Source organism: Canis lupus, chromosome 27 (genome assembly GCF_011100685.1).
Source record: "Canis lupus familiaris isolate Mischka breed German Shepherd chromosome 27, alternate assembly UU_Cfam_GSD_1.0, whole genome shotgun sequence".
NCBI lineage: Eukaryota > Metazoa > Chordata > Mammalia > Carnivora > Canidae > Canis > Canis lupus.
In genome coordinates this window covers 26,030,534-26,050,047 of record NC_049248.1, presented here as the reverse complement: position 1 = coordinate 26,050,047, position 19,514 = coordinate 26,030,534, and the positions used below count along the sequence as shown (strand labels likewise).

The window sequence follows — 19,514 nt, the reverse complement described above, 5'->3', positions numbered from 1 at the left end:
AAGTTGAATCACTATGCTGTACACCTGAGACTAATGTAACATCATGTGTCAACTATACTCAAAAAAATTTAAAACTAAATAAAAATAGATTAGTCTCTTCATTGGCCTTCTCATTTCTGGTCCCTCTTCCCTTGAATCCATTCCAAATACACTACTGCCACTGTAATGTTACTAAAGTATGACTTTAATTAAATGTACCAGGTTGCACAGTTGATGCAAAGAACGAAAAGCTTTCTGAAAAACACCTGTTCTCAAAGCTCACTGGGCTCAAATCCAATAGGGCAGGGAGAGAAGTAAATAATTAACATAGAATTTATCAGGTGTTATAGAGATATATCCACCTCAGGCTAATCCCTCTGCCTGGCCTGGCCTTCACTCTTAAATAGCCAATTCATATTTCACTTTATACAGGAAGCCTTCCTAATCTCTCCAGCCAGAAGCAATCCCTCCTTCCTCTGCTCCCACAAGCGCCCTGTCACTCACTTATCACTTTCTGTTTGAATTACAGTTATTTGTACCCATACATTATGTTTCTTACTGGATTGAACCTTTCTAAGTGGAAGTGCAATACATTTTACTCATCTCTATTTTGCCATGCACCTAATACAGTGCACTGCAAATACACGATAAATGGTGAATTATGGTGATTAACCTCACTAAAACATTATGAGTCTGTGATTCCTTTAGGATTTGCCAGTATTAAGAACATCGATGGGCCAAATACATGCAATTTGGATTGAAATTTTTCCACTCTAGCCACAAAAATAGAAAAAGTCTTTTCAGTTTGGCTAAATAATAGTGGACATATGGAGAATATCCTCAACCAGATTTAAAAGATGTGTCCAAATGAAATGGATCTCTATTGTAAAAACACAGCAAAAGGCAACACCCTAGTATTATAAACCAGGCCAGCAGCCTCTGATGACAAATACCAAAAATCTATGAAGTGCAAACATGGTGTGGTATTTCCATACTGGGGCCAACTCAATGGGTAAGTGCTTAACCAAGAAAAAATATCCACAGTTTAGTAAAAATTAAATCTAGTAAAACAAGATACTGGCACAAGATAAAATTTCAAAGATAGAGCAATGAATAAGCTCTCAAACTTCCAGAGTTCAATATATGTTGCTTGTCCATTCTAAAGTTCGCATCCAATTTCCTACAATAGTGACACTGTAAGATACCTCATCAAACCTGGTTAGGGTCTCCATTTCTTCAATTTCACTTTTGAAGTGATATCTGTCCTCCCTCCCTCCACTCCATTCCTTCACCATAATTATTTTAGTTAAATGCCAGTTGTACGCAGGATGAGGTAGGTAGCAACTCAACCATCATTCACTGAATCACAAGAATGAAGGACTTTTAAGTTTCATGATTTGAAATGCAGAACTAAAATTCCAACTTCTCCGGACATCTGGGTGGCTCTGCGGTTGAGCATCTGCCTTTGGCTCAGGGCGTGATCCCGGTGTCCTAGCATCAAGTCCTGCATCAGGCTCCCGCAGGGAGCCTGCTTCTCCCTCTGCCTGTATCTCTCTATCTTTCATGAATAAATAAATATTTTTTAAAAAAGAAATCAATCAATCAATTAATTAAATTCCAACCTCTCAATTTTGACCGAAAAGGCAGCTCACATCTCAAAACTATAATACCTTTTAAGAAAATGCTCTGCTGCAATATTTATCTGCTCTTAATTGGCTTGAATGAAGTCAGAACATTTGATTCTATCATTTATTTCAGCATTAAAATTGCTGAGGGCAAGAACTGTGTCATCAACTAATTTTGCACAGTCCTTAGGAAAGTATATGTAGCAGCCTTTAATCTAAAGATTTGAATTAGAGGGAGGATTGCAATACAATACAAAGCACAATACAAATGTAAGGGGCTACAACTACTATTCTTACAATAGCTCTCCCCAAAAGCAAGAAAATATAAGTAAAGTTGAATTATTTCTGTATACTTCTCCTAAACGAATTTATGTTTGATGTGCAAAAACTGTAAATAATTCCTAAAAATGGGAAGAAGAAAAGGAAAGAAAGAAAATTCAGGTGGGACTAGAAGAAGGAACTAAATTAAATAGCAGAGGATGAGTTATTTTAAATAAAACAAAGCAATACAAGAGAAAGCAAACTGGATCTTAGGGATCAAGATCTAACTCCATCACTTACTATCTACCCACATGATCCTGGTCACTCCTCCAAAAACTCCAGTTTCTTCATGTATAAGCAGAAATAATAACTCATAGGGTTGCTGCAGGGATTAAATGAGATGATATTTATATAAAGTCCTTGGCGTTATGTCTTGTACATAGTAAGTGATAAGTGAGTGATTACTGTTGTTGATAAAATTATTATTAGACCAGTACACTGGTGATATTCAGGAAGAAAAAAGAGCCAAGAACATGTCAGAAGGGAAGGTGACAGACAGAAAGCTAAGTCTATAAATTCCTGTTGGGAGATAAAGTTTGAGGAACACAGATAACACAAAGCATTTTTTCATGTTAAACGGACATATTACATACTGTGTCTTCAGGATTACTGAAGAATCTACAGAATTGGAGCCAAAATCTCAATGTCATAAAAGCAGAATAGCAATGACTGTATGGAGAAAGAGCAGGACAGCCCTCCCCCCGCAAAAAAAAAAAAAAAAAAAAAAAAAAAGTGCTTATTGATGTGTACAGAAGCCTGTTTCTGAATTTTCACCTTTTTAACTCTTCCTAGACAGAATGAAAGCTAGGCTCCATAGCAAAGGCACACCAACTCTGCTTGCCAAAAATAGATGGTACTAACAACCATGCAAAGTCATTTAGGTTTCTGTCCTCTTGTTCTTTTTTCTGGGGAAGTTGTTTTATTTGTGACTGATTTTAGGTGTTAAATATTTTTTAACTCCATCATCTTCAGTAATTGCAAAAGTAATGAAAGTGTTCCAAAGTTAGGAAACAGATGTAGAGATAGCAAATAATTATAAAAGATAAGAAAACAAGGGGAAAGGTAAGAAATCTAAGAGGTAGGTAAACACTGGATGCTGCTGTGTATATGGGATCAGACTTACAAGTGGCAATAAAGTCTATACCTATGGAATCAGTAAGAGTCCGCAAAAGACAAGGAGAACAAGAAACCTGCATGTGTGGCCAGAGAATCAACATTAATCTGGGTTGTCAATTGGTCTGGTGTTAATTCAGGAGAAAGCAAGGAGCTTGTTTACCAGTTTAGAAGCAGAGCATAACAGAAGTGCTAGTATCGTAAAACTGCCAAAGTTCGAGGCCTTTTTTGAATTTACCCAACGTGAGTGAATGGTCAGCTCACCATGTGACCTGTCACTGCTAAGGTCTTTTCTAAGACCTGTGCAGAGATCATCTAACAGGGAAGCTACCCGTCTCAGTGGATTTTTAAAGTCTATTTTCTAGTCTATTAGGGGAAAAGATACCCAACAATTTCTACCAGCAAGGAGGTGAGAGTATATCTGGTTTCCCTCTGAGGGACCAACTCACACTCCTCTTTACTAAGAATAATAACCTTTCAAAACTAAACCTGTATTTAGAGAAACATTAACTTCTTCTTATAACAAAGCATACTTGCCTTATAAGTATTTGCATGAGGGTTGCCTGAGTGGCTCAGTTGATTAATGGTCTGACTCTCGATTTCGGCTCAGGTCATCTCAGGGTTGGAGATGGAGCCCTGAATCAGGCTCCACATTGGGTGTAGAGTCTGCTTAAGATTCTCTCTCCCTCTCTCTGTGCCTCCTCCTGCATTCTCACGCACTCTCTCTCTCAAATAAAGTCTTTAAAAAAAATTATTTTAATTTAAAGAAAAAATTTTAAAAGTATCTGCATGAAATTATAGGCTGAAGATACTAAAAATGTTGTCAATCAAATGGTGGTACATGGAAATACTATGCCATTACTATTAATTTAAGCTGTGTAAAAATACACACACACACACACATACATATATATATATTTAAACTTGTTTTGCCACTTTTGTCTAATTATAATAATATATGAGCTTTAAATTCTGGCTTTAGTTCTTCTACTTTTCCTATTACGTTTTAAGCTTATCAACTATAAATTATCCTACTGTGGGGGTTTTCTACAATCCACCCAACTCAGACATGGAGAGAACACTTACTATATTCAATCTTAGAAAATACACCTCTAGAACTCTATTGTGAGTTTGGTCAATCAGGACACTGACAAAGGAGCTGAAGTGTCTGCATCTTGGTAGAGAGTACCCCTAACCACTGCTGAGATATACTTTTTTTCCCCCCTAAATTTTGTATCTAATTGAGTTTACTATGATCCCAATACTTTAATAACCAGTAACAAATGTGAAACATTCTTGAAATTTCATTAATAAAATCATTTGACCATTCATTCAACAAAGAAGCAGTTAAGTTACTGAGTAGGCCTATATACTAGGCACAGCACATTTCTTTTTTTAAGATTTTATTTATTTATTCATAAGAGACACAGAAAGAGGCGGAGACACAGGCAGAGGGAGAAAGGGAGCCTGATGAGGGACTTGTGCTCAACCACTAAGCCGCCCAGGTGCCCCAGCACAGTGCATTTCTATGGCACCTTTTATTTTACAATTCCAAAGAGCTTTCAAAGTTGCCCTAACATAAAGTATCAGTGATTGAACTTCCCTCATTTTATAGATGTACAACCCTCTATTCAAAATCCTGATTCATGGGACACCTGGCTGGCTGAGTTGTTAGAGCGTGCAAATCTTGATCTTGGAGTTTGGGGTTCAAGCCCTACCCTAGGCACAGAGATTGCTTAAAAGTAAAATATTTAAAAAACAAACAAACAAACAAAAAAACCTGATTCAGGCATAGTATATTTAGCTGTTTGTGGAAATAAAAACTAAAAGGGCTGAGACTATCAATCATTAACTGAATTCCAACTTCACAATTCAATCCAAAAAATACTCAGTGCCAAGTGATTTTTTTAAGTTACAAGCCAAAATATACAATGATTCAAACATTCCATTAGGCAAAGGAGTTCATATAGTTACAATTTCTCATTTCTAAATCCTTATGGGTATGATACTAAGTGATAAGTCATATTTATCAAAAGTCCCACTCAATGGTTACATTTAATTTGCACCAAGAGCAGCTTTTTGAAATGGATTTCCTAGCATTCCAAAAATAACTTATTTACCTGGGTTTTCTTCATTTTGAAGCTCTTTCTAGAAAAGTAAGTTAAATCTATGTGCCAGAGAAATGTATTTTCCTAAATCAATTTTTTGAAAAAGACCTGAGAAAGACTATTGAGAATGGAAGAGAAAACAAGGACAGAGATTAAGCACAAGCACCAGGTATAAACCAGATGCTTGCGTTGGAGTCCTTGTGCTGTCATTTTCTAGTTATCTGGTTTAGTACCTCAGTTACCCTGACTGCAAAATGGGAATAACAAATACCTACTCCATATGGTGGTTATAAGAATTAAGCCCATGTAGGGATCCCTGGGTGGCTCAGCAGTTTAGCGCCTGCCTTCAGCCCAGGGCGTGACCCTGGAGTCCCGGGATTGAGTCCCACGTCAGGCTCCCTCCATGGACCCTGTTTCTGCCTGTGTCTCTGCCACTCTCTGTTTCTCATGAATAAGTAAATAAAATTAAAAAAAAAAAAGAATTAAGCCCATGTAAATTAGTACATGTAAGATTTTAGCAGCAATCGGCATTATATAAAGTGTTTACTTATCGTGATGATTACAACTACATCAGCCAAATCATTTACACGAATACCTTTCCCTACTCAAAACCTTCCTTAGCTGATCTAAGTAGAATTTAATCCCTCTCCTAGGCTTCTCCACAAAATGCATGTGTATTACAGTTATTTGGGTACATTTCTCTCCCATTAGATTGTATCTCTCTAAAGATAGAGACTACAGCTCGTCTGAGTGCACCAGACAGCAAATATTGTTCACTGTTGTCCTTCTTTTCCCTCTTTCTAAAGGTTCTGAACAATCATACCCTGTCAGTTAGAAAACCTTGACCTGGAGACAAGAGCTTTACGTAATCATTGCACTTAAATACTGTTCTTACCTTGCTAAACATTCTCTTAAGACTTAAATGAAATTTTGTGGGGAGAGGGAAGGAGGAACGAAGGATTAATTTAATATGTTTAAAGTGCTAAGGATATTTTTTAAACTTACTTCTTAAAAATTTCTTATGCCCCAAAAGCTTATGTGCATTATTTCATTTTAAAAAGCCCCTGGTACTTTTAATATAAAAATACAGTAGCATAATTTCTGCATATGTCAAGTCTAACCTAATCATAACTTGCCCATCTGCTGATTTTAATGTAATCCTGGGGATGCTAAAAGACAATATGCTTGCTTGATTCACCCTACACTATTTATGTAAAATAAAATCATTTTAATATTACATTGAGATGCAAATCTTTCTGGCTCTGATTTGTGCCCTTTTCCCTCTTTAAAAAAGTGCCACACACACACACACACACACACACACACATCAAACAAGCATCCAACTTATTCTGGATCACTGGGGAAGCACTTTCTAAAGTATTGTCCAACTTTGTTCACACAGTAATGTTGCCCTTACTTTGAGAGAACAGAACTTTTCTAAAAACAAATGGCTGAATTGAGTGCCTTGCTTTGTTACCATTTTCTACAAATTTTCCTTTGTTTTTATAGTGTCCACCTTTTTCAACATAAATACTGCTGAGGACACCTATTCATATGCACAAATATTCCTAGTCTCTATTCTTTGACTCATTCATATGCACAAATATTCCTAGTCTCTATTCTTTGACTCAAACAAACTAAAAAACAGAAGGCTGAAAAAAGAACTGCATTCATTTCATGTGGCTTTTCTAAGTCTAATTTTTTTTTCATTCCTCAGTGGCAGGGCCTTTCAAAGGAGTACAAAAACTACACCCAATTTATGTCTCATCCTAAACACATCCACAGCCAAATGGAAAACATTATCAACCATCTTAACCAGGAGAAAAATACAAAGCTAAGACACATCAAACTAAAAAAAAAAAAACTTTACTTTTTGAGATCAGGATTTTTCACACAAAAGTATTTTGATAGGGATCCCTGGGTGGCGCAGCGGTTTGGCGCCTGCCTTTGGCCCAGGGCGCGATCCTGGAGACCCGGGATCGAATCCCACGTCAGGCTCCCGGTGCATGGAGCCTGCTTCTCCCTCTGCCTGTGTCTCTGCCTCTCTCTCTCTCTGTGTGTGACTATCATAAATAAAAAATTAAAAAATTAAAAAAAAGTACTTTGATGAACCTATGCAATGAACAAATGTAATCTCAACATCATATTTTGAACTAATTTCTCTTCCTCAAATAGTCACAATAGTGGCTAACTCACATATAATACCTTTCAGCTACTGGGTAGAGTACAGTAAACTTAATTGTTTTATATATCCTGAGGCATACAAAGAAAAAATCAAACACAAGAGGTTCCCAGGACCTTATATAGATATACAACTGAGACCAAAAAAAAAAAAAAAAAAAAAAAATCTGCACTGGGTAACTAAAATTGGGCTTAAGCAACAATAGATCCTGCCTTAAAGTAGGGAGACCTGACAAGTGGAAGTCCCCACCCCAGGCCCACCCCCTAAAAGACAAGCTTTCACTCCCATCTTACAACCAAGAGGCATAAATTAAAACACTAAGCGTTGTTTCCCCAGACTTCAGCAGTAAGACAGCTGATACTGAGGCCTTTTTCAGAGCAACTGGCTTCTATCAAAACTTATCACAAGTTATGTGAAACAGACAAGAGCGTTGCTCCTGCATTTTACCAAGCGAGAACAACAGCATCACAGTTTTTGGACAAGCCACCGCTTCCAGCACCTCCAGCTCTCCCCGCCCCCCCTCCCCCATTCCTTTTTATATCCTTCCTCCAAACTTGCAACCCGAAAAGCGATCCCACAAAACAAAACAAACAAACAAACAAACAAACAAAAAAAGCCGCATCGGTAAACGGGAGGCCGCTGGTTTGGAAAATAAAGTTTGTTCTCTGGCTGTCAACCTGGTAACTTTCTAAGGACGAAGCGTCTCCTTCTCCATCGGGTACAACCTTTGCCTAGTCCCTTAGCAAACAAGCACTCGTTTGCCCCCGACAGTAATGAGGCAAAAAATAAATAAATAAATAAATAAATAAAATAAGGGGGGTGGGGGTGGAGTGGGAGAAAATGATGTCGGAAGAGAGCGTCTAGGGTGCCAGGGGGCAGGGACACATTCTGCGACCGGTGTTGAGCGCTCCGCGCTCCTGGGAGCCTGGGAGGCTCCGCCGTGTGGCTCTGAGAACTGTTCAGCGATCTGACGCATCAGTTTTTAGGAACGGTACACAAGCAGCCCCCACAATGGGAGCCCTGCCTCGAATCCTCCGCCCCGGCGACCTCGGCTGCGGGGCGCGGGACGGGCGCGCGGGGGGCACCAGGAGCGGTGCCGCGACATTTGTTATTGTTTATGAAGCCCAGGCAGGGACCGGGGTCGGGGTCGGGGTCGGGGTGCTCGGGGGCCGAGGAGCGGAAGGGGACAGGGGCAGGGCGGCACGAAGATCCCTCCCCGGGCTCGGGGCGACCTGTCCGGGTCCTCGGGGAACAGGAGGGCCAAGGCCGTCGCCGGGGCTTCCCTGGAGCCGCCGCCAGCCCCGGCATCACCCGGCTGTCCCTGGACGCCCAAAGACGCCTCACGTCTCCCCGGGCCCCTGCTCGCAGAGTTGCGGCCGGCGCGCCCAGCGGGCCCCCCCCCCACCCCCAGCGCGGCCGCCGCGCGCCGCATCCGCGTACTCACCTGCCTCCGGTCGCGCCCGCGGCCGGCTCAGCCTCGCACGGACCGCAGCCGGCCCGGGGCCCGTCCGCTCCCTTTTGCCCGCTCCGCCCTCGCCCCGCCCCCGGGAGGTGGCGCCCGCGGCCGCGCCGGAATCTCGGGGCGGCCTTCCTGAACTCTCGCGAGCCCTCCCTCCGCGGCTTCTCGGTGGCTGGGCCGGTCAGCCTCGGCTCTGACGTCATACGCACCACAGCCGGAAGTAGTCTTGTGTCGTCAACGCGGGCTCCTCTGCGCCCCGCCCCCAGCCCCGCCTGCGCCTGGTGAACTCCTGGTGGTCCGCGTGGTGGAGTTGGCCGGACGGTGGCAACTACCCTCTTTACGTAAAGCTGGTTCAGGCCTCACGTGAGAGCGCCCAGTGTGTTGCCATACTAGCCACGTGTCCTAAGTGATGGAGTTTTTCTCCGGACTTCACAATATGATGCAAAAAAATGCTAGAAATGGAAAGGGGGTTAGAGATAACCACACACACATACGAAAACGCACATTTTGCAAATTAGGAAAAGGTGGTCAACAAAGATGGATTGGCTGACCAACTCGCTCAGTCAGTAGCTGTGGCATCTAGAAACCACTCGGGCTTCTTGCCCCTTTTCCATCTCAACCATGACTCCACGGCGAAGACTTGAAAGGGATTCGAATTTGGAAAAGCCACCAAAACTTGGAGGCATATACGAAGAACTTGCTTGGCTTATCGTGGAAAATATAAAATAACCAGCAGTACTGGGCTGCTTGATGTAGGATCTGAGAAATAGAAAGGAAATCCCTGTGGTTTGACTCAAAGGGGTGGCTTTTGTGAAGATGATGATGCGTTGGAGGAAACGTTCCTGGACAAACCAAATAAGAGAATCGTTATTGTCAACAGACTTATCTTTGATCTAAATACTGGAGGGGTTATACCCTTGCCTTCTAGAGACTTCTAAAACAATATATGAAGCTGTTATTATGCTTACAGAGAATATAATTATCTTTAGTTTCACCAAGAAGAAGTGATAGATGGAAAAGACTTAGGCATCATGACATCACTCCTCTCTTTTCTCTCTCTCTTTTTTTTTTACACCCTGTGCTTTCTCATATATAGATGGTAACAGAAAGAGCACTGCTTTGGTAATTAGTGAATTATTGAGGAAATCAGTTCCCCCAATATCGGGTCCTTTTGAGACTCAAATAACAATTGCTACGTAAGGGTCACCTGGTAGGCTCAGTGGTTGAGTGTCTGCCTTTGACTCAGGGCCTGATCCTGGGATCGAGTCCCCCATCCAGCTCCCTACAGGGTTTCTCCTTCTGCCTATGTCTCTGCCTGTATCTGTGTGTCTCTCATGAATAAATAAAACCCTTAAAAAAAAGAAACCACAATTGCTACATACGAGTATAAGGAGGTTTAATTGTGATCAAACATGATTGACAGAGGCCTGTACACCTCTCTCCCTCCACCACACACATACATATAATTAATTCAAGTGAGTAGAATGGAGAACAGTTTAATTAAATGAGTAGAATGGAGAACTGTTTATGGAGTGTTCTATAGCAAATAATGATTTCACATACACCATATATTTTTCACAGCACTGGAGTAATAGGGATTGATCTAGGGTATCAGAATAGGATACTATGAAGGCTAAAGCTTTGACCTCCAGTTTCTAAACTGAGGCTATTCTAAAAAAATTCCCACAGGAAGTTGTTGAATATGCCTAATATGAAATAAATTAGAGCCATGTGGCCTTCTAGAAGCCTGGTGAAATCTAAGGACCTTTCTCAGAATATTGTTCTTAAATACATAAAATAAACTGTCTAGGGCTACAAAGGAAATTTATTTTTTGACACACAGTTATCAAAATACTAAAAAGTGAATTTGTGATATACTTATGTGATAGGCAACTTCTAAGATGACTCCCAATAATCCTCATTTCTGTCTTGTGCAACCCCCTCCTATTGAGTGAGAATCTAATGACTGGTTTTGAAAAAGAAAATATTGCAAAACTAATGGGATATCACGTCTCACCATTAAGCTACAGAAAGAATCTGGCTTCCATCTTGTATCCTCTCTTGCTCTCTCCCTGGCTCACTCTGGTGACCAGCTTGCCGTGGTGTGACCTATCTTATGGAGAGGCTTGCTTGTCAGGGAACTGAGAGAGATCTTTGGTCAGCAGACACCAAAGAATTGAGACACTCAGTCCAACAACCCATGAAGAACTGCCAACAACTTAAGCAAGCTTGGAAGCAGATTCTCTCCCAGGTGAACCTGGAGGTAACTACAGCCCTAGCTGACACCTTGACTGCAACCTGGGAAAGGATCCTGAGCCACAGACCCAGCTAAACCATGCCAGACTCCTGACCCACAGAGATGCAAAATAATAAGTATTTCTTATTTAAGTCCCTGATTTGGGGGAGGCAGGTAATTTATTACACAGAGATAACAGACATATATTTGTATCTTTATTAATGCATTAAATAACAAGGTCAAGACTTACAGAAATTTTGCAGCAGTGATGCACATAATATTTTAGATGTCTGCAACAACTTTCATGTGGTAGGAAATATGTATGATTTCTCTTGGGGGTGAAGCCACAGGTTGCTAATACTACTGTGGTTTGCTGACTACACTCATAATGGAAGAAATGCTAACTTATAGTTAGGCTTCAGTGAAAACAATATATAAATATACATTTATGTCAAAAATTAAGTATATAGATTATGGGTATATCTACTTTTTCATCAAATTTCATAGACCCAGAGTTAGAACCCAAGCCTATATCACAGATTATGTATAGAGTCTTCCAAAACTCTTATTATCAACTCTCTCAGACATTAGAATTAAAGTTCAGGTAATAAACCCAGTTAATAGATATAGACCATGGCCATTGCTAACTTTATCAACCTACGGTTGAACGTGAATTTTTATCCCCTTTCACTTATTCCCTCTTCTCCAAATTTATGCTAAATGTAGATTGACAGGTTAAAATCTTAGGCTGGAAAGTGAGAAAGATTGTGGTTGAAAACCTCTACAGCCCTCAAAATTCATCTGATTTTTGTTTTCAGCATGTAAACTGAAATCGTAAGCTCCCTGACCAAAGTGACTCCTTAGTATTACCTTTACTCTCCTAGTCCTACCTCATAGGAAGTAACCAATGAATGCCAAATGATGGCAGTAAATAATAACAGAAGGAAACTATGAATAAAATCTTTCTACTGGGTGAGTAAAGATGCTTTGCTATATTTGTGGCTTTTGCAATTATGGGATATGGCCAAAGCCATGTTTGGAGGATAGTTTATTGCATTAAATGCAGTTAGCAGAATACACAAAATGTAAAAACAGATGAACCAAGTTCTTAACTCAGGAAACTTGAAAAAGTTGATTTCAAAAAGTTGCAATCTAAAGAAAGTAGAAGGATGTAAAGATGAGTACAGAATCCCTTTCAGGGGTCCATGGCCCTTATATGCACCAACTATCACAGATCAAAATATAATCAATCCTAGACATAACTCTGGTTTTTTTTTTTAATTTTTATTTATTTATGATAGTCACAGAGAGAGAGAGAGAGGCAGAGACACAGGCAGAGGGAGAAGCAGGCTCCATGCACTGGGAGCCCGATGTGGGATTCGATCCCGGGTCTCCAGGATCGCGCCCTGGGCCAAAGGCAGGCGCCAAACCGCTGCGCCACCCAGGGATCCCCCATAACTCTGTTTTTTAAATGGATGTAAATTCTACTATGATTAGCAAATTCAAATACAATTCTAAAATATAAAGGCAAAAATTCATGCAATAGGGAATTTCTTTTAAAGGCTGAAATTGACCTATAACAACCAAAAGGTGATTCTTTGGAATGTCAAGGAAGTAGGAAACACTTTGGCAAAACTAATTCAGGAACAAAAGGAGAAGACACAGATAGTAAGGATGATAAAAACATAACTGGTATGGAGATTTTCTTAAAGCATAAAAAATTATTTTAAAAGAGAGAGAGACTATTAAGACAAGCTGGTTAACACTCCTCTCTGTGTGAATAAAAGAGTAATGTTAATTCCTGGTTCACTCCACGTTTAGACTAAAGAGCAACTAATATTTACTCTGGGAGTCAAGCATTGTGCTCTTTGCTGGTACTAACTCATTTAATCCTTACAATAAGCCTGTGAGTTAGGTATTATTATTATCCCCAGTTTTCAGATAATGAAACTGAGACTCAGGGAGCTATACGACTTACCTCAGGTCACCCCAGATAGTGAATGACAAAGGCAGCTACTCAGATTCCCAATAGTAGACAAAAGAAGCACAACTGAGCAAAAGCAAAAACAAGAAATCTGGAGACAGAGATACTTAAGTCACTTGCCTAATTACAACATGAATAGTGAATGTTAGCTATTACTGTTATGTTAATCCCCATAGTTTAAATGGGTTTAATACTACCACCTCAAACACACAAGAGAGACAAGGGCAGAAATTCACTTGTGTGTGTGTATGTGTGTGTGTGTTTTAAGATTTTATTTATTTATATAACAGAGAGAGAGAGAGAGGGAGAGAGAGCACAAATAGGAGTGGCAGACAGAGGGAGAGAGAGAAACAGGCTCCCCACTGATCAAGTAGCCCAATGTGGGGCTCAATCTCAGGCCCCTGAGATTATGAATTGAGTAGAAGACAGACACTTAACCAACTGAGCCACCCAGGTGCCCTGAAACAGTGACTTTTAATTGATCCTTGATTTAATTTTTAACCTGCTTGACTAAATGGCAAACTGTTTGTCACTGAAGTCTAAAGCAGTCTCAGATTTGGACTCTTTCTCCCCCAAAGTAAAAAAAACCTACATAAATCAGATGCCTGAAGAAGAGTTTCAAGGAAAAGTGAAAAATACAGTATGTCTAACTATATCTTTGTGTTATGTTTATTGCTCTGCAAAGGGTAATAAAGAACAAAATGGGATTTGAATTCCAAGGACCTGGCTCTGTGACTAGCTATACGACCTAGCACAGATCAAAAAAAGTTATCTGAAGTCCTATTTCTGCATCTGTAGAATGAAGAATATTAACACAACAGTTACTACAAAGATGAAATATAGTTATGCATGGTAAAAGCACTTTGAAACCTATAAAACCCCATTGCCATAATGCAAATAATACTAGATTAAAGATAGAAAGACCTCAATATCAATAGCTACCTCCTAGGATCACTGTGAGGATTAAGTGAAATTAAATGAGATAAATTAAGCACCTAGTGTGGGACCCAGAACATGCTACATTCAATTCAAGTATTTCCATTTCCGCTAATAATAATATTTAGCAATATTAAAAAACCATATGTTTCAGAATGGAACATTCTTTTCTCTTGTCAGCTACAAGTCAAACAGATCCTCTGCATTTAAGGAGCACTTTTGGTGATAACAACATCCAGGAAGAAAGAAAAAGTCAGGTCTTTCCTGCTTTGATTTTTGTCTGCTTTCCATTGATTCTTATAAATTCCTGATACTAACAGAGACATAGATACAGTGGATTTTCCCACCTATGATATAGGAAATCTAGTGCATGAGTAAGATGAGGCTAAGTGATGCTGCAGTAACAGAACATCATGGAATTTTAGTAGTTTCAAATGGTGAGGATTTATTTATTGTTTACGCTTTATTGCCCTTGTAGATCATCAGTAAGGCCTTGCTCATCAGAGGTGCTTCAGCTTCCAGGCCAGTGGAGCAGCCATCATCTTGAACATTACTAGTCTTCATACCAGAAGAAAAGAAGATTGGAGAGTCTTAAGTAGAGATTTCTGTTTACAACCCACTGGCCAGAAGCAGTTGCATGACCCTATACAAATAAAAGGGAGCCAGGAAATATAATCTTTTGATACTCATGGAAGAAGAGAAAACCAGAAATATTCAGCAATTGTACTAATGACTACCACACATTGTATATTGTGCATGTGAAATGGTACTGTATATATGAAAACCACTGTCCAAATGCCAGCTATTATGATTCCCTTTCTCCACCTCCTAAAGAAAAACTGACAGTTTAGTTCCTTAGAAAGGAAACTGCAAGACACTATGATATTTGGTGATGATACACCAAATTAGATATAGCTATATTAGATATGGTTAAAAATTTTTATTATCAAGTTAAAAAGAAAAAAATAAATTTGGTGTCTTTGGTTTCCTAAAAATGATCTTTATTGGTACCTATTTTCCATGGTTTGAAGTAAACTGTCCATGCTCAGAGGCAAAAAATAGGACAGACCAAGTGGGCAAGGAGGACAGAGGGTCTCTACCAAGTCAGATTGAATGTTGGAAACAGGACCACAGGTGGGGTCCATATCTGGACAAAGAGGTGGTTCCTTAAGCCTTATGGTCTTGGGCACAAAACTCAATTAACTCATCCATATTAGGAATAATTTAGAAGGTCCTCATTATCAGAGAATAATTGTTACTAGGAAAAATAAATTAAGATTTTGGAAGGAGAGCCAGGATTTTATAGTAAACATAGGAAAAAATTTATGTTACATGTATTTTACAATAAAAAGTTTTTAAATTAGGTTACAATTGCAGCTATGCAGTACTTAGACTTAGCAAAGGGTGATTCACATGAGGGACTTCTTAGCATAATTTTTCTGACACAATTGTATGATATTATGGATTGACATCCCTTCAGTCTCCATTGGACATTACATCACAATCATATAGAGAAGGTCACTCTTGAAAAAAAATACCTGTTTTCTGAGATCTTTTGATGTTCACATTTTTCTATTTTAAACCATCACTTTCAACAGTTTCCACTATGTTGAAGCAGCTAAAACAATTGAACTTCCTTCTCAATTATCTCCTTGCACTAAAGGATGTCAACTTTAGGGCAAATTCCTAGAACTGGGTGAAAGGGAACGCACATTTTACACTTCTACACTAATCGCCAAACTGCTCTCCAGATAGTGTACTAATTTTCACTATAACCAGGACACAGTACAAGCAAATTCCCACTTCCCCACATGCTTGCTCATGCTAGGCTTTATCCATATTTTTAATCTTACCCAAGAAAGACTAAGACCTTGGCATGATATTAGAGATAGACTATAGTTTGAAAGAGAAGGAAAGTTTGTGTGGAGACTCATTTTGTGATAGGTCAATTGGCTAGTAATTATTTTAATGTTTTAATGACTTTTGCTTCTTTGGACAATCTTATAGCAGTGGGGATTCAGGGAATGAATACCTGGATAAGAACCTCTCCCTTCATCTGAAAGAGTTGTAAAAGCTAAATTCGCTAAAGGTAGGTAAAATGACAGCTACTTCATAGGCACACCAACAAAGTTCCTCTTCCTCCTCTCAGCACTGGGGCTCTGGTTGAGGTCAAGAGGGTAGGGAAGTAAGTCATAGATCCTGTGGGTTGTTTGAACACAGAGAATTCAAGTAGGGTCTGGGGCAGATTCAAGATCATCACTAGTGTTGGTTGCTGCTTTGTTGATCATTTTCTTTTTGCTAAGCAGTTCTGTGAATCTAGAGATAGGGATTGTGGGGGAGAAGTTACTGGATCTGCCTCTCATTCTGCTACATTCTCCAACCACCCTGTGAGTCAGGTTGTTGTTTTCAGAGGGTTACCGCACACATTTTATGCTGATTTGGTTTCCTGAAGGAAGTAACCCAAAGAGGGCTTTCAAAAAATTTATTTTTTTTTTTCTAGCTAGGCCACACAGGCAGGGCCTTGTGGACAAGGTTAAGGAAATTATCTTCATGTAATAGCAATAGGAAACTCTTGAAGGATTTTAGGCATAGAGGTGACATGTCACATTTGCATTTTAAAAATACTCAAACAATAGTTTGAGGGGAACCAGAGTGGATAGTAGTGGGCCATTAGGAAGCTGAGTTTATATTTATAAGCACTAAGTTGTATAGATCATAAATGGTCTGGGGTGGAAATACCATGGTAAGCAAAAATGAGTATCTGGTCTACATGTAGATAATTTCCACTAGGGCTAAATGGTGAAAAGATGATCAGATATTATAAATCAGATAAAGTCAGTTTAATCATCTTACTTACCAAGCAAATTTCTGATTTCACTTTCATTTAGATTTTCTTATCGATTAAGGGTATGCTGATTAGCCAACAGAAATGGTTTGATGGACAATTACATTTTCCATTCCAAATTGCTACATGTTCTTTCCTGACTTATTTACTCTGTATTAATTTCTCTAAGTGTGATTATCTCTGACAAAGTTAAATTTCTAGAGATGCAAACCTAAACATCAAGCTCTGTCCTAAGCAATCTAGACAGAGTTTCTTGTTAACATCTTTGTGTTGTTCTCTGGCTACAACAGTTTCTATGGTAGAATCATGCTGGTAAAAAACAAACAAACAAACAAACAAAAAAAGAATCATGCTGGAGTAAAATTCTTATAAAAGGATTAATACACATACTAACTTTAATCATTTTAATGTTTATAACTGGTCAGTTGTAATGCTTGAAATGATTATTACATTATATATTACATTATTATGATTATTCACATATATAATGGCCCAGTTGTAGGTTGGGTTTCCTGGAAAGAAGACTCTGAAACTCTTGGATTAACATGTGCAGGAGATATTTTAGAGAGTGATCTCTGGAACCACTTACATGAGAGAGAGAGTGTTTCAGGGTTCAGTAGAGAGAGAACTTGAATTCAAATGCAAGTGCAGCAGAGGCCTCAGCCTATCCCACAGGGAACTCTGGAGAGTTGGAATGATCCTTCAGAGTTGTCCCAGTTGAGGCAAGGGGCCAGGTCTTTGTACCCCATCTCAACCAGCTGAGTGGAGAGACAACTCAGTTGGCTGAGGGAATGAGGGGCAGTTCAGTTGGCCGTGGATTCTCAGAAGCCAATGCTCTCAGCAGCCATGGATTTGAGTGATGCTCTGCAGCATCCACTACTAGTCTACCGAAGGCTTTGTCCTTGGGCCTGGGCTTTTATACTGCATGTGTCAATAAAACACTGCTCTTCAAAAATGCCCCATTTTGCCTCCTGATACAATATATTTAGGTCACATCACTTCTGTATTATCCTGCTTACCCTCAATCTAATCATGAAGAACATCAGACAAACAAAAAGTGAGAGATATTACACAAAATAGCCTATACTCTTTTTTTAAAGATTTTATTTATTTATTCATGAGACACACACAGAGAGAGGCAGAGACATAGGTAGAGGGAGAAGCAGGCTCCCGTGGGGACTCCAATGCAGGACTTGATCCAAGGACCTCGGGATCACGAACCAAGCCAAAGGCAGACACTCAACCACTGAGCCACCCAGGTGTCCCTAGCCTATACTCTTCAAAATGTAAACATGAGGGTGCTTGAATAGCTGAAGTCAGTTAAGAATCAAACTCTTGGTATTGGCTCAGATCCTGATCTCAAGGTCATGAAATCAAGCCCCATGTCAGGCTCTGTACTGGGCATGAAGCCTACTTAAGATTCTCTCCCTCTCCCTCTACCCACCGCCACCCATCCTGCATGAATACTCTCTCTCTCTCCCTCCCTAAGAAAAAAAAAAGTAAATGTCATTAAAAAAAAGACAGACTCAGAAATTGTTCCAGGTTTTAAAAGACTAGAGAAATAAGACAGCTAAATGCATCATCTAATCAATAATTGGTTACTTGACCACAATTTTGTTAGTTTTTGCTATTAAAGACATTGTTAGGACAATTGGCAAAAATAAACTAGATAATGTAAATTTTTCAATTCTGATAATAGTTCTGTGGTTACATAAGAGAATATCCTTGTACCTAAGAAATACACAGCAATATTTAAGCATAAGAAGGTAAAATGTTCCATTTGAACAGTACCATTTATTTTTATCTCAAATATTCTCAATTTTTCCCTCAGAAAAACTACAGTATCTGTCAATGGAGAACATGACATTTTCAGTAAGTAGGACTAATTATACCTCATAGAAATGTGTTTACCTAGAATGCATAGGAGGAGAATAGATTCTATCTTCTTAAAGAGCCCTTTCTGGGGCACCTGGGTGGTTCAGTCAGTTGAGTGTCCAACTCTTGATTTCAGCTTAGGTCATGATCTCTGGGGTCATGAACTCGAGCCCCTTCTCAGGCTCCAAGCTCAGTGGAGACTCTGCTTGAGATTCTCTCTCCCTCTCCCTTTGCCCCTTCTCCCACTTATGTCCATGCTCTCTCTCTCTCTCTATCTCTCTCTCTCAAATAAACAAATAAATCTTTAAAATAAATATGTAAATAAAATAATGGTTCTTTACAAAAGCCAGGTGGCTTCACTTTTTTCAGACTTGTGCAACTACCTCCATCCTGCATATATGTATTTGGATCTTTAGGCCTATACGATTTATCTTCCTTTAATATATTTAAATAACCATTTGTAGAAATGCATGCATACATACATAAAAATAAACAACAATTTGTCATGAATTGGTTCCATTTTACATAAATATTATTAGTGAACCTCCACGGGAATTATAGTACCTTAAAAAATGGCAGAGTCATCCTGTTTGTTCAATCAGTAAGGTGCTTTGAATTGTGCTGATCTCTCTGAATAAAAAAGGAATAATATTTTTATAAACTTTTACAATTATTTAATGCTTTCCATAAAGGATCCCAAAGTAATTTACAGGTATTTAATTAGGCAATGAACACTCCTGTGAGCACACTATATATTATTCTCATTTTATTTTTTTTAAGATTTTATTTATTTATTCATGACAGACAGACCAAGAGACAGGCAAAGACACAGGCAGAGGGAGAGAAGCAGT

The 19,514-nt window shown here is 39.3% G+C and overlaps 1 protein-coding gene and 1 long non-coding RNA gene across 10 annotated transcripts in view; both read right to left on the bottom strand.

Annotated features, from left to right (window-relative positions):
• The window catches only part of STK38L (serine/threonine kinase 38 like), an 80,513-nt gene extending 71,706 nt beyond the window's left edge, over positions 1–8,807 (bottom strand). The window contains exon 1 of the mRNA NM_001284490.1: positions 8,773–8,807. The gene's annotated coding sequence lies outside the window, so the exon portion shown is untranslated. The remainder of the gene's footprint in view (positions 1–8,772) is intronic.
• A 5,551-nt stretch (positions 8,808–14,358) lies between these two features.
• The window catches only part of LOC102152144, a 66,098-nt gene continuing 60,942 nt past the window's right edge, over positions 14,359–19,514 (bottom strand). For 3 of the 9 annotated variants that reach the window (XR_005379964.1, XR_005379966.1, XR_005379968.1), the window contains 3 exons: positions 19,228–19,293; positions 15,482–15,635; positions 14,359–14,586 (listed from right to left, as the gene is read on the bottom strand). This is a non-coding gene — a long non-coding RNA (uncharacterized LOC102152144). The remainder of the gene's footprint in view (positions 14,587–15,481; positions 15,636–19,227; positions 19,294–19,514) is intronic. The other 6 variants (XR_005379965.1, XR_005379962.1, XR_005379963.1 and 3 more) reach the window with 3 other exon arrangements.